The sequence below is a fragment of the Capra hircus genome, unplaced genomic scaffold, assembly GCF_001704415.2.
Source record: "Capra hircus breed San Clemente unplaced genomic scaffold, ASM170441v1, whole genome shotgun sequence".
In the NCBI taxonomy this organism is placed as follows: Eukaryota; Metazoa; Chordata; class Mammalia; order Artiodactyla; family Bovidae; genus Capra; species Capra hircus.
Window position 1 is genome coordinate 1 of NW_017212470.1, and position 16,567 is coordinate 16,567.

General features: G+C 40.9%; 1 pseudogene; it reads right to left on the minus strand.

The window, feature by feature from the left end:
• Positions 1 to 1,201: 1,201 nt before the first annotated feature.
• LOC108635238 lies at positions 1,202 to 5,413 on the minus strand (annotated as a pseudogene).
• Positions 5,414 to 16,567: the final 11,154 nt, after the last annotated feature.

The window sequence follows — 16,567 nt, forward strand, 5'->3', positions numbered from 1 at the left end:
CCAGGAAGAAAAACACCAATACAGTATACTAACACATATATATGGAATTTAGAAAGATGGAATGACGACCCTGTATGCAAGACAGGAAAAAAGACACAGATGTGTATAACGGACTTTTGGACTCAGAGGGAGAGGGAGAGGGTGGGATGATTTGGGAGAATGGCATTCTAACATGTATAGTATCATGTAAGAATTGAATTGCCAGTCTATGTCTCTGACGCAGGATACAGCATGCTTGGGGCTGGTGCATGGGGATGACCAGAGAGATGTTTGGGGAGAGGGGCGGTGGGAGGGGGTTCATGTTTGGGAACGCATGTAAGAATTAAAGATTTTAAAATTTAAAAAAATAAAATTAAATTAAATTTAAAAATAAAAATAAAAAATATAAACATCCGTCCATAGTTCTTTAGGCACTCTGTCTATCAGATCTAATCCCTTGAATCTATTTGTAACTTCCACTGTATAATCATAAGGAATTCTATTTAAATCATACCTGAATGTCTTGATGTTTTTCCTACTTTCTTCAAGTTAAGCCTTAAGTTTACAATAAGGAGCTGACGACCTGACCCACAGTCAGTCTTCTTTTTGCTGACCGTGTAGAGCTTCTCCATCTTTGGCTGCAAAGAACATAATCTGATTTTGGTATTGACAAACTGGTGATATCCATGTGCAAAGTTGTGTTCCGTGTCATTGGAAGAGAGTGTTTGCTATGACCAGTGTGTTCTTTTGGCAAAACTCTGTTAGCTTTTGCCCTGCTTCATTTTGTGCTCCAAGGCCAAACTTGCCTGTTACTCCAGTTATCTCTTGACTTCCTACTGTTGCATTCCAATGCCCATGATGAAAAGTACATCTTTTTTGGTGTTAGTTCTAGAAGGTCTTGTAGGTCTTCATGGAACTGGTCAACTTCAGCTTCTTTGGTATTCTATTCATCATTACAAAAACAAATTTTTCTCACCACTTGGCTATTTGTTTTTGCCTCTGAACTTTAACTTACCTCTTTCCTTAACTATTATAAGAGTCATGCAGGGTACTGATTAGGAAGACTGAGCTGGTATCCTCTACAATGGAGAAGAGTAATACTAACTTCATTCTTTTCTCATGATGATAAAATGACACAAAATCATGTTAAGTTCCTATATTATACTGTGGTACATTGTATGTGTTCAATAAATGCTAACAATCGTTAACTGTTGCTAGTTACACTTTCCCTAAGAGAGCAGGGAAGAGCTGATGACTGGGCTTGGGAAGGAGGTACTCACGCTGACCATCTGGTGAGTAATAAGATGCAGTTTTCTCAGCATCACCAAAGTCATAGTCAACAGGAATGGCTGGCTATTGTCAGTCCAGCACTTCCCTGCTCCATATTTCACGAGGTATTTCTAGAGACCAAAATATAGGTTCTGTGAGAACAAGCAGGAGATTTAATGCCCTCAGGTGTCATTTTCAGATCAGCTTTAAAATACTAATTCCTCCCCACCCACCCGCCATCATAACTATGGCCAACAACCTCGAGTTCCTCTCTCTTCCCCCATATGCTTCTTCCCTTGCTTGGCTCAGAAATCCCAAGAGAGGTAGACTGTGAGTTCACTTGACCCACAGGGAGAATAAAGAGCCAAGAACAAGCATCTGCTAGAGATATGGGACCCAGACCAGATTTATTCTCACCCAAAACTCCTAGCTCTCAGCTCACCAAAAGAAGTGCCCCCCACTCCCAGCCAGCAGCCCCAGGTACCTGGTAGAGTCCAAACAGATTATGCTCCAGTCTCTGGAAGAAGCCCATGTTGGTGTGTTACCTCAGCAGGGAGCTGTTCCTCCAGTGCTGCAGGGGGACTTGTTGGGCACGTGCCAGATGCCCAGGTCCCGAGCTTGAATGTCGTAGTAGCCAGGGTTCTGCAGAGGGACACACACTCAGCCTGACCAGCCCAGGAGGTGCTACCAGCCAAAGACCCACACACACAGTCCTCAGTGGAGCTGAGAGCTCAGGTCTTCAGGAGGCCAGGTGCCCAGCAGTGCTCAGACCCCCACCCTTCCAGAAGATGATGAGGCCCCACCACCCAAACAGCCTTGGTGGGAGGAACCTATGATTCAAGACATGGACTTCTGTCTGTCATCTTCTCCAGCCCCACCTCCAGCTCCCCGTCTACCACCCTCCCTTCCACATGCTCTTCTCTGGCCGCACCCCGCTCCCCATCCTTCCCACCTGGGTGCTCAGTACCTTGTAGTCATCCGCTGGTGGCGGCCTCTGTAGACCCAAACGTGTTGTAATTGGCCCAGTTGCCATCGCCCTCTGGGTAGTCAGCCCTGTTGCCCTGCTGACTGGACCAGCGATCGCCCACCGTGCATTTCCCGAGCATGCGGTTCTCATGCACATTGGCCACCAGGGTCCAGCCGCCCCACCCCCAGAGGTCATGTCACAGAAGGTCTGGCAGACGACACCATTCTCAGTGCAGAGGTGATACAGGCCATCCTGCAGAGGAACCAACCCAGAGACCCCCTGTCTGAGACCAACAGGGTCTATCTCAGGCCTCACAATCAGAAAGACTCTGGGAAGTCAGAAATGTATCCTGAAGGCTCTCACACATACCTGCTTATTAGAAGACAATTCTCTATGGGTCATCTAAGAGCAGAAACACTGACTGCCTTTGTTCAAAGCTATCTTTCCAAAGACTTTGTAGAGCAAATATCCAAGAAGACAGAGATGATATCTCCCTCTGGACAGAGCCTCCTTCTGACCACTCAAGGCCTGATAATAGCACCCAACCACATCTCAAGTCTACATCAGGATGTGGCCTCTGCAACTCAGAGCAAAGGAGAGGCATGGTCACTGCCCATTTTATGAGATTCAGATTTCCTAAGTGTAGAGTTCCCTTCCTGGACCTAGCCCTAAAGGAAAGTAAACTTTTTGATATGAATTTGTAATTCCAGTTGAGCTGTTTCAAATCCTGAAAGCTGATGCTGTGAAAGTGCTGCACTCAATATTGCCAGCAAATTTGGAAAACTCCAGCAGTGGCCACAGGACTGGAAAAGGTCAGTTTTCATTCCAATCCCAAAGAAAGGCAATGCCAAAGAATGCTCAAACTACCACACAACTGCACTCATCTCACATGCTAGTAAAGTAATGCTCAAAATTCTCCAAGCCAGGCTTCAGCACTACGTGAATCATGAACTCCCTGGTGTTCAAGCTGGCTTTAGAAAAGGCAGAAGAACCAGAGATCAAATTGGCAACATCTGCTGGATCATGGAAAAAGCAAGAGAGTTCCAGAAAAACATTTATTTCTGCTTTATTGGCTATGCCAAAGCTTTTGACTGTGTGGATCACAATAAACTGTGGAAAATTCTGAAAGAGATGGGAATACCAGACCACCTGACCTGCCTCTTGAGAAATCTGTATGCAGGTCAGGAAACAACAGTTAGAACTGGACATGGAACAACAGACTGGTTCCAAATAGGAAAAGGAGTACATCAAGGCTGTATATTGTCACCCTGCTTATTTAACTTCTATGCAGAGTACATCATGAGAAACACTGGACTGGAAGAAACACAAGCTGGAATCAAGATTTCTGGGAGAAATATCAATAACCTCAGATATGCAGATGACACCAGCCTTCTGGCAGAAAGTGAAGAGGAGCTAAAGGGCCTCTTGATGAAAGTGAAAGAGGAGAGTGAAAAAGTTGGCCTAAAGCTCAACATTCAGAAAACGAAGATCATGGCATCCAGTCCCATCACTTCATGGGAAATAGATTGGGAAATAGATGGGGAAACAGTGGAAACAGTGTCAGACTTTATCTTTTTGGGCTCCAAAATCACTGCAGATGGTGATTGCAGCCATGAAATTAAAAGACGTTTACTCCTTGGAAGGAAAGTTATGACCAACCTAGATAGTACATTCAAAAGCAGAGACATTACTTTGCTGACTAAGGTCCATCTAGTCAAGGCTATGGTTTTTCCTGTGGTCATGTATGGATGTGAGTTGGACTGTGAAGAAGGCCGAGCGCCGAAGAATTGATGCTTTTGAAATGTGGTGTTGGAGAAGACTCTTGAGAGTCCCTTGGACTGCAAGGAGATCCAACCAGTCCATTCTGAAGGAGATCAGCCCTGGGATTTCTTTGGAAGGAATGATGCCAAAGCTGAAACTCCAGTACTTTGGCCACCTCATGCGAAGAGTTGACTCACTGGAAAAGACTCTGATACTGGGAGGGATTGGGGGCAGGAGGAGAAGGGGACAGCTCAGGATGAGATGGCTGGATGGCATCACGGACTCGATGGACATGAGTTTGAGTGAACTCCGGGAGATGGTGATGAACAGGGAGGCCTGGCGTGCTGCAATTCATGGGGTCACAAAGAGTCGGACACGACTGAGTGACTGAACTGAACTGAAATGAACTTTACCAACCCTATCTGTCAGTCTCCTTGGAAAACCCGCTGCATGTACAGATGTCTCCTGTAACATGATCCAAACCCTCAAAATTCCCATTGGAAATCTACTTGGCTGGACGCTGAAGTCAAATCAGACAGGAGTGGTGGGCACAGCCCTCCTGATCTCCATAACTGGGATCTGCTTAGCTAAAAAGTAACTGAAAGAAGAGGATACTGAGTTGGTTTATGACTCACCATCTGCCTCACTACAACTTTCTTTGATTTCCTTGCCGCTTCTGGGAAGCAAAGACAGGTATGGAGCACATTTTTCATCCTCCCAAAACTTCTCAACAGAAGGGATCATTGCTAGAGGATGGGAGAATAATTCCCATTAATATTCAGATGCTACTCACACCAGCTTTACAGGCCATCAGCTCTCAACCCCCTCCTACTTTACAATTTTATCACTGGACTGTGAGGCCCCAGAGGTCAGGATTCTCACAGCTAAGAATACCTGACCACAGTCTACTACAGGCTTAACACTTGCATTCTTTTGCTCAACGGTTTAAAAATGAAAACTGTCATAGTGCCTACTGCAAGGAAGGGAATTGGGGGGATGAAGACTAGACTAGGTTGTTCCCTGGACACAGCCCTGAACACCGTCTCCTTCTGGGAACCCCAAGGCCAAGGCTATAGGAGCAGGAGCCACTAGAAGGAAGCACAGTCTTCACCACCATGGCTCCCCTGAGCCCCCTCAGCCACACGCAGAGGTACAGATGGAGCCCCAGGACAGGCCTTAGCTTCAGGCCAAACATCCAGAGAGACCAGCAATCAACACTAGGCCACAGCTCATGTAGGCTGCAAAGTGCGGCTTCTCTGCATCTCCATGACTCCCCTCTGGACCAGAACATCAGCATCCAGCCGAGCTCCACCCCCTCTGCTCCACTGTGCACCTGGGTGAGCTCATGAAACTGCTGCTTCTGAGTGACCTACCTGCACCCCGCCCTCTGGCGGCCAGAGAGAGGAACAGCAGGAGGCAGAATCTGGCACCTGGCCCCTAAGAAGAAAACGATGCACGACATCATTGGCCGATCCATCATTTTTCATCTTCCCATCCTTGCTGCCTGAACTTTCTGAGTAAGGAAACCTCAAATGGGAAGTGATGGCCTCCTGGGCATTCTCAAGCCTATTGGAACACACCCAACCTCATCCAACCCTCAAATCCTTAAGGGCCCACAGGCTCCTTTCTCTCAAACTCCCCATTCCTGAGACCAAGACCAGACCTGAGCTGGCTTTGTGGCTCCCCACACATTCGGATCTTATCTCAGACTCAGTGCAGAGAGCTTCCTCACAGCACGGAGAGCTTCCTCCTTCCTTCCTCACAGATCCCAGGAACGGCGAGTTCCCTGCCAGGCGGAGTCTCAGAGCAACTGCCTCTGCAGAGAGTCCTGACATGAGTGAAATGCTGAGCCTTGTGGAGAGAATCAAGTATGTGGGCCCAGCCCACTCTGGGCTGCAAGCCCTGCCCTCAAGCTTTCTTCCCTTGAAGGTTCCTGAGGCTCGGCCCCGGCAATGAGAAATGAGTGACTGTCTGGAGGGGCAGGAGGCAGCACTCTTGGTCACACAGATGACACTCACCCCATGAGGGCGAGCCCTGCAGGGTCAGAACACACACAGTGTTCCCGTCCGTAACAAACTCTCGGGATGAATGGGACCTCACTGTTCTCCCCTGCAGCCTGTCCTGCTCCAGATGTCCAGTCAGATGCTCCAAGGCCTCACACACCTCCGTCAGGTCGTCATCCTTCCAGTCTCTCCCAAAACTTCTCCATGAAGCCCGCCCTGACACCCCCACCCCAGGCAAGGCTGACAGACACTCCCCTGGCCTAACAGGGACTTCATCACCCGGATTATGACATGTGCCTCACTGTCGTGTCATTCTGTTTTAATTTTGAGGCTAAAATAATTGAAAATTTACAGAATATTGCGAAAATAAGAGTAGTGCAAAGACGCATATAGCTTCTACCTAGATTCACCTATAGTTTGTGTTTTACCCAATTTACTTTAGCACGTGTGCCTTCTCTCTATGTGCCTACACAAACTCACACAGGCTTTTTCTTTAAAAAACAAATTGAGAGTAAGTTACACACATGAAGGCCCTTTCCCTGGATAAATCTGTGTTTTCCTAGTAGGGATTTCTCACATATAACCACAGTGAAATGATCAATTATGTATCATTAACTCTTTTTAATGTAACAGGTGTTTTTCTAGGGGTCCACTAACCTGGGAGTTCTACTCAGCTCAGCTGGCATTCATCAGACTGAAATTTCTCTGGCTTTCATTTCTTTCCATTATTAGGAGATTTCTGTCCACAATCAAGCCCATAATCCCTAGGGGATGTTTTACACCTGCTGACAACAGGATTTCCCCATTCCACACCCAAGCCAGCCCAATTCCTTGAAAGGAATCGATGTCAAGGATTCAGAGCACTGACAACTGACCCTATGACACCTCATTTCTGTCGCCTCTGCTGCTGGGGCTGCTCTCGGGGTCAGATGCTGATGTTCAGGGCACTGCTCCCTCTCATTCCTGGGCCAGACAGGATGAAACAGAAGCTGGAATCAAAATTAGCAGAGAAATATCAACAATCTCAGATATGCAGATGATATCACTCTAATGGCAAAAAGTGAAGAAGAACTAAAGAGCCTCTTGATAAGGATGAAAAAAGAGAGTTAAAAAGCTGGCTTAAAACTCAGCGTTCAAAAAATTAAGATCATGGCATCCTGTCCCATTACTTCATGGCAATTACAAGATGAAGAAGTGGAAACAGTGAGAGAATGTATTTTCTTGGGCTCCAAAATCACTGCAGATGGTGACTGCAAGAGTGAAATTAAAAGACACTTGCTCCTTGGAAGGAAAGCTATGAAAAACTTTGACATCTTATTTAAAGGCAGAGATGTCACTTGCCAACAAGAGTTGCTGTTCAATTGCTCAGTCCTGTCTGACTCTTTGCAAACCCATGGACTGCAGCAAGCCAGGCTTCCCTGTCCTTCACCATCTCCCAGGGTTTGCTCAAACTCAGGTCCATTAAGTATGTGATGCCATCCAACCATCTCATCTTCTGTCGTCCTCTGTCACAAGTGTGCATACAGTCAAAGTTATGGTTTTTCTAGTAGTCATATAGGGAATAATAGGTGGACCATAAAGAGGCTGAGCACAGAAGTACTGATACTTTTGAACTACAGTGCTGGAGAAGACTCTTGAGAGTTCCTTGGACTGCAAGATCAAACCAGTCCATCCTAAAGGAAATCAACCCTGAAATATTCATTGGAAGGACTGATGCTGAAACTCCAGTACTTTGGTCACCTGTTGCAAAGAGCCGACTCACTGGAAAAGACCCTGACTCTGGCAAAGACTGAAGGTAATAGGAGAAGAGGGTAGCAGAGGATGAGATGGTTGGATGGCATCACTGACTCAGTGCACATGAGTTTGAGCAAACTTCGGGAGACGGAGAAGTCAAGGAAGCCTGGCGTGCTGCGGTCCATCCAGTGGCAAAGAGTCAGACATGACATAGGGAGAGAACAACAAAGATTTGGACTAAATACATTTAGTTCCAGAGCTTGTACTTTAAAACATTCGCATGACAGGTATGGGGCACAATAAAAACAGTGACAAGTGAAAACTTTCCCCACCTCAGAGTTCTCTGGTTGCTCTAGGGTGGAAGGGATCACAATTAAAGTCAAGTCGCCTTCTCAGAGAAGTACTCCCTAGCATTCTTTTCTGGGCTTGTAAGTGCTCTGTTCTCCCACAGCTCCTTTGCCTGTCCTCATCTGAGCACTTATCACCTTGCATAGAAATAGCCTGTGGGCTCCAACACATTTCTAGAATGGAGCGCATCTGTTTTCTCTACCACAGCACCCCCCACACGTAGCCCAAGAACTAGCACGATGCTCAGTAGATATTGCTGGAATGAATTCATAAAGGAAGGCAGGAACAGAAAAACTATACTTATCCATCCACCTCTTATCTGCACACCCTGGCACAGAGGTGAGTCACACACGGGGAAGCACCAACAACGGGCCAAAACAGATTCATGTTCCCTGTCATTCTCTGCAGGCAGAGGAAGGGCAGCTGAGAGCAATGAGGGGCAGAGACATCTATGTTTGGAGATAGAGAATGGCGAGAAGAGGCAAGGCAGGTGAAGAGAATGGGAAGAAGAGACAAGGCAGGAAAGAATAGGGGACAGAAAATAAGTGCCTGAGGAAAGGCAAAGAAATAGAGGAAGAGAGACTGCAGAGGGAATACCAACGCTTCCCGACCCAGGACAAGTTACATCTAGTTTAAAGACAGATAAACATCCCAGGAAACTTCTCTCTTTCACTCCCCCTTCCTCTATGTTTTGTCCTTCTTCTTCCTCTCCTTCCTCCCCATCTCCTAATTTCCCCAAGGCCTAAGGACTTTGCACTTCACGTTCTAGCCAGTTAGAAATTACTGACACCTGAAAGGGGGAGAAAATTGGGAGGGCGTGTTATCAACAGTTTTACATCCAAGAAGAAAGCACTGTAAGATGTTTAAGGTTTAGTCTTGGGTCAGGACTGAAGTTATCCACATCTTGTCTGTACTGATAACACATTAAGGGTGATTTGGCCACTTGGCTCCCTTCTCAGGAAGTCCCTGAAGAGGGAACCCAAGAAGCTGTCAACCCACTTTCCAAGAAGGGTAACCATCATGACAGGCCTGCCAACCCCATCTATCCTTAAGGAGAAATCCCCAACAACCACAGCTACAATATACCCCATTTGCATTAGTGTCCCCTCAAATTAAACACTTTCTTTTCTTTAAGGTCTTCAGGTGATGGACATAAATTGATCAATTCATGTGGATGAGTTAGGAAAGGTTAGAGTAAAATGCTTCTCCTCCAGCCTTAATATTTTGGTTATTTTAAAGGCAATCTGAAAGGAGAATGGAGGAGCGGCATAATCATCAGTCACGATTCCTGGGCCCTAATATCCAAACACAAGAGTAGTTAAAGGAGAATCAACCCGAACAATACACATTCTTTGGAAATGCCCTACAGTGTTCCTGCCTCTAAGGAAAAGCCATCTCAGAAACACCAAGCCTTGAACCCATGACATTACTCTTGTCTCCTCAACCAGTAACATTCTAGTTAGTAGGTGGGTTGTTCTCCATCCTGGAATCCCATAATCAGGAGGAGAGCTCTGGGTCTCATATCACAAGGCTCTCAATAATAGAAACAAGCACAGCTGCCTCAGTTATCCCCAAGCTGTTGCTGAAATTAATTTGAGTTGCACATCCATGCCAACCAAAACCAGAGAACCCCCCACTCTGCAAGGGGTTAGACTTTGGGAAGATTACTCCTGAAGTGACCCAGTGCTTAGAAACAAGGAGGGGAAGATGAGACAACGAGACATCTGCTGCTGCGGCCAATGACATCCAAGTGGCCAAATCGAGTGGACTTTTTGGTCCTCGTTATTCCTTATCTGAGTTCTTTACCTTCTTGATGTTCAGTCCCTAAGTCATGTTCAGCTCTTTGTGAATTCATGGACTGCCAGCACACCAGGCTTCCCTCTCCTTCACCATCTCCTGGAATTTGCTCAAACCTATGTCCATTGAATTGGTGATACCATCTAACCATCTCATTGTCAGTTGTCTCCATCTCCTCCTGCCTTCTATCTTTTCCAGCATCAGGGTCTTTTCCAATAAGTCAGTTCTTTGAAAAAGGTGGCCAAAGTTTAGGAGCTTCAGCTTCAGCACCAGTTCTTCCAATGAATATTCAGGATTTATTTCCTTCCAGACTAACTGGTTTGACTCCTTGCTGTCCAAGGGACTCTCAAGAATCTTTTCCAACATCATAGTTCAAAAGCATCAATTTTTTGGTGCTCAGCCTTCTTTATGATCCAGCTCTCACATCCATACATGTCTACTGGAAAAACCAAAGCTTTGACTATATGGACCTTTGTCAGCGAAGTGAAGTCTCTGCTTTTTAATATGCTGTCTACATTTGTCATAGCTTTCTTCCAAGGAGCAAGCGTCTTTTAATTTCACGCCTATAGTCACCATTTGCAGTGATTTTGGAGCCCAAGAAAATAAAGTCTGTCACTGTTTCCATTATTTCCCCATCTATTTGCCATGAAGTGATGGGACCAGATGCCATGATCTTCGTTTTTTGACTGTTGAGTTTTAAGCCAGTTTTTTCACTCTCCCCTTTCACCCTCATCAAGAGGCTCTTTAGTTTTCCTCTATGCTTTCTGCCATAAAGGTGGTATCATCTGCATATCTGAGGTTATTGATATTTCTCTGACAATCTTGATTCCAGCTTGTGCTTCATCCAGCCCAGCATTTTGCATGATGTACTCTGCATATAAGTTAAATAAAACAGGGGTGATATATGCAGTCTTGACCTACTCCTGTACCAATTTTGAAACCAGTCTGTTGTTCCATGTCCAGTTCTAACTGTTGCTTTTTAACCTGCATACGGATTTCTCAGGAGGCAGGTAATGTGGTCCGATATTCCCATCTCTTTAAGAATTTTCCACAATTTGTTGTGATCCACACAGTCAAAACACTTTAGCGAAGTCAGTGAAGCAGATGTTTTCTGGAATTCTCTTGCTTTTTCTAAGATGCAATGGATGCTGGCAATTTGATTGCTGCCTTTTTTAAATCCAGCTTGTACATCTGGAAGCTCTTGGTTCACGTACTGTTGAATCCTAGCTTGAAGGATTATGAGCATGACCTTGCCTGCATGTGAATTGAGTGCAATTGTGTGGTAGTTTGAACATTCTTTGGTGTTGCCCTCTTTGGGATTGGAATGAAAACTGACTTTTTCCAGTCCTGTGGCCATTGCTGAGTTTTCCAAATTTGCTGGCATATTGAGTGCAGCATTTTCACAACATCATCTTTAGGATTTGGAATAGCTCAGCAGGAATTCTATCAACTCCACTAGCTTTGTTCATAGAGATGTTACCTAAGGCCCACTTGACTTTGCACTCCAGGATGTCTGGCTCTAGGTGAGTGATCACACCATCGTGGTTATCTGCATCATTAAAATCTATTTTTTATAGGTCTGTGTATTCTTGCCACCTCTTCTTAGCATCTTCTGCTTCTGTTAGGTCCATACTGTTTCTGTCCTTTATTGTGCCCATCTTCGCATGAAATGTTCCCTTGGTATCTCTAATTTTCTTGAAGAGATCTCTAGCCTTTCCCATTCTATTGTTTTCCTCTATTTCTTTGCCTTGTTCATTTAAGAATGCTTTCTTATCTTTCCTTGCTATTCTTGTATATCTTTCCTTTTCTCCTTTGCCTTTCACTTTTTTTCTTTTCTCAGCAATTTGTAAGGCCTCCTCAGAAAACCATTTTGTATTTCTTTTCTTGGGGATGGTTGTTGATCACCACCTTATGTACAATGTTACAAGCCTCCAGCCATAGTTCTTCAGGCATTCCATCAGATCTAATCCCTTGAATCTATTCATCACCAGCACTGTATAATTATAAGGGATTTGATTTAGGCTATACTTGAATGGCCTAACGGTTTTCCCTAACTTCTTCAATTTCAGTCTGAATTTGGCAATAAGGAGTTCATGATCTGAGCCACAGTCAGTTCCCGGTCTTCTTTCTCCTGCCTGTATAGAGCTTCTCCATCTTCCACTGCAACAAATATAATCAATCTGATATCGGTATAGACCATCAGGTCTCTCTTGTGTTGTTTGCAGAGGGTGTTTGCTATGGCCAGTGAATTCTCTTGGCAAAACTCTGTTAGCCTTTGTCCTGCTTCATTTTGTACTCCACGGCCAAACTTGCCTGTTATTCCAGATAGCTCTTGACTTCCTACTTTTGCATTCCAGTCCCCTATGATGAAAAGGACAACATTTTTATGTTAGTTTTAGAAGATCTCATAGGTCTTCATAGAACCATTCAACTTCAACTTCTTCAGGGTTAGTGGTTGGGGCATAGACTTGGATTACTTTGATATAGAATGGTTTGCCTTGGAAATGAACCAAGATCACTCTGCAATTTTGAGACTGTGTCCAAGCAGTGCATTTCAGTGGAGAAGGAAATGGCACCCCACTCCCAGTACTCTTGCCTGGAAAATCCCATGGACAGAGGGGCCTGGTGGGCTACTCTCCATGGGGTTGCAAAGAGTCAGACACGACTGAGTGATTTCACTTTCACTTTTCACTTTCATGCATTGGAGAAGGAAATGGCAACCCACTCCAGAGTTTCTTGCCTAGAGAATCCCAGGGATGGGGAGCCTGGTGGGCTGCCGTCTATGGGGTTGCACAGAGTCAGACACGACTGAAGCCACTTAGCAGCAGCAGCAGCGCATTTCAGACCCTTTTTTTGACAATCAGGGCTACTCCTTTACTCCTAAGGGATTCTTGTCCACAGTAGTAGATATTATGGTCATCTGAATTAAATTCACCCATTTCCATCCATATTAGTTCACTGATTTCTAAAATGTCTATGTTCACTCTTGCGTCTCCTCTTTAACCACTTCCAATCTACTTTGATTCATGGGGCCTAATATTCCAGGTTCTTATGCAATATTGTTCTTTATAGCATCGGACTTTGCTTTCACCTTCAGACTTTGCTTTCACATCCAAACAACTGAGCATTGTTTCTGCTTTGGTTTAGGATTTTCATTCCTTCTGGAGCTATTTCTTTGCTCTTTTCCAGTAGCATATTGGCACCTACCTATCTGGGAGTTCATCTTTCAGTGTCCTATCTTTTTGCCTTTTCATACTGCTCATGGGGTTCTCCTGACATCCTTTCAACATTTCAGAACATTTATTCTCAGGTTACTTGGCCAGACTCTTCCTTCATGAATTCCTCAAGTACAGTTCCCTAAGAAAGGACACATATTCCCTCCTTTATAGACTGCATGAACCCCTGGCTTCAGAAAATTTCACTGATGGCCCCCAAATTGCTGTCTCTGATACAGAGGTTTCTTGGGCTAAACCTCAAAATTCAACTGCCACCTAGATATCCTCAAGGCAGCTTAGTTCCCCATGTGACCAAAACAGTCAGTTCTATCCCTCCATTGATCTCATACCAGGCCATTGTCTAGACATCCTAACTCTCAGTCACCCAAATGACAACCAAGTGGTGATTCTAAACTTCTTCCTTCCCATCTCCCCCCTGTGCCACTGTTCATAAATGTAAAATCTTTTAATTCATCAAGTCCCACCGTTCCTCTCCTTGGGCATTGCCCTACTCAAGGCTTCATGTGGCTATTGAACCTATTCATTACTGACCTCCTTGTTCCTAGTCTCTTTCCCTGGATCTATCACCTTTGTGATACCAACATGATCTTTGTAAAACAAAGATGATCAGGTCAATCTTTACTTTAAAATTCTGTAATACTCCCCATCACATACAGCATAAACCCCAAATCACTGGCATCATGTAAAAAGTTTCCCCCATCACCTGGTTCTGTTAATATTTCCAGCATCACCTCCTGCATGTGCCCAACAAACATTCCATGCTCCAAAATTGAAACCAAGTTGCTGCCATAACATGATCTCTCTAAAATAGTCATGATTCTAAATAGACTATTCACTCAAACCTAATGCCCTGATTTCCCATAGGATCCTGTACATCTTCCAAGACACACTCAGAAGTTACCTTTCATGAGTCATCACCACTGACACTCCAGCAGAGTTAGGGCGTCATGGTAACCCGCTCAGAAGTATTTTTGTTGTATTAACATGCTTATATGCTTTAATATGCATTGTTACATTAACATGCTAATATTAATATTATAATATAATTATATTTAATTAGTTATATGCTATAATTATATAATATATATTATATATTATTATACATAATATGTATAATATATAGTATATAAAATATTATATATGATATATTATAATTATATATTTATATATTATTACATATATAATATAAATATCATATTAAATATTTAAAATATAAATATGTTAAATATAATATAAATATTTAAATTATTAAATATTAAAGTATATAACTATAGATATAATATAAATATATAAATATTAAAAACATACATAATTTATATTATATATTATAATTATATATTATAATTCTAATTATAATTAATTATATTAATAGTACTATTAAATATTAAATATTAATGGTGTTTATAATATTATAATACTGTATATATCATATTATAAAATTATAATATTTTTTATTATATTTATATATAATATTATAAATATATTATATATAATATATAATATATAAGATAAATTAAATATATTATATTTGTTATAAATATATATGTTAATTAAAATATTATAAATAATATTAATATAATAAATAATATAAATAATATTAATATAATATAATATAAGTAATATATTATAATATAAATGTGAATATAAAATATAATATAAATATATATAAATACATATATATTTAAATATATAAATACATATTACATATTAAAAATATTTATTAAACATATAAATATATTTAAATATATATTTATATATAAATATATATATAAATTATAATATATTATATTATATAAGATATTGTATATATAAATATATATTTATAATATAATATGAATATGAATATGTTATTATATTAACAATATTATATTATAATATAAATATAATATTATAATATAAATATAAATATTGAAATATATGCATTATATATTATATTATATACCATAATTATAATTAATTATATTTAATATTATTAATACTATTAAATATTAGATATTAATAATATTATATAATTGTGATGTTTATGTAATATTATTATATCATATTATATTTATTATATTTATAAATATATATATATATTACATATATAACATTATATTTATTATAAATATATATTTATATATAATATATAATATTTATTATATATTTTATTATATTAATATTAATATATTATATTAAAATAATGTTAATATTATAATATAATTATAATTACTTATATATTATAAGTATATAATATATTACATATTATTATATATTTTATATTATATTAATATTATTACTTAATATTATATTATTTGACCTGGCAAACAAGGGAAATCAAAACTCATATTTACCAGTTAAAGAAGAAAACTAACCGAAGCACAAACTGGAAAACAAAACTAAAGCAAGGTGCCAAGTGACGAATAAAACAAAAAGGCAAAATTAACAAATATATTAGAGGAAAGGAAAGAAAGAAAAGAAAAGAAAGAACAGATATGCAAAATTAAATAGAGGTAGATGAAGGAGATTTATATACATTAAAGATTAACTGCAAGGGTAAAAGAACAGTAGGAAAGGCAAACAAAGGAATAAATGTACAAAAGTTTAATAGGTTTAAAAAAATTTAAAATTAAAAATATAAAAAACAGAAATAAAAAAAGAAAGAAGAAAGAAAAAAAGGAAAAAAAAGGAAAATTTCACAGAAGTGCAAAAGCCCGACGTAGAGGCAGAGGTTTATAACAGCAATAGAAAGTGTGACTGAATGTACATATATACATATATACCCATAAGTAAAATCAAAACAGTCCAACAAAAGTAAAGTACAATTGATTGACCTGGATAACAAAGGAAACCAAAAAAGTATATCTATCAGAACAAAACTAACTAAAGCACACACTGGAAAACCAAACTAAAGCAAGGTGCAAATTGGGGAATAAAGCAATGAAAAGAAAACTAACAAATGTTGAGAAGAAAGGAAAGAAAGAAAGAATGGATATACGATGTCAAAAAGAGGTAGATAAAGAAGATTTATATACATTAAAGATTGACTGCAAGGGGAAAAGAACAGGAGGAAAAGTAAACAAAGGAATAAATGTAGAAAAAATAATAGATTTGAAAACTTAAAAATTAAAAAAAGAGAGAAAAAAGAGGAAAACTCCACAGAAGTGCAAAAGCCCAACATAGACGCAGAGGTTTTATAACAATGATAAAAAATGTGACTGAGGAAAAAGAAGCTCAAAATCTTGATTAGATTTCACAATGCCAATAAAACCAACAACTACAACAGAGGGGAAAAAAAGGTGGGGGGGATCCAAAAGAATCTACAGAACAAGTCAAAACATAAGAATAATAGTAAATGTTTTTTCTTGAGTCACTGCTGTCAGAGTCATTCCCCTCTCTGGGAGTCACAGTCCACCTCACCTCCCTAGGATCCCTCCAACAGCGTGCTGATCTCTAGACCTGCTGTGAGGGCAGCTCAGATTCTAATCTGGTCC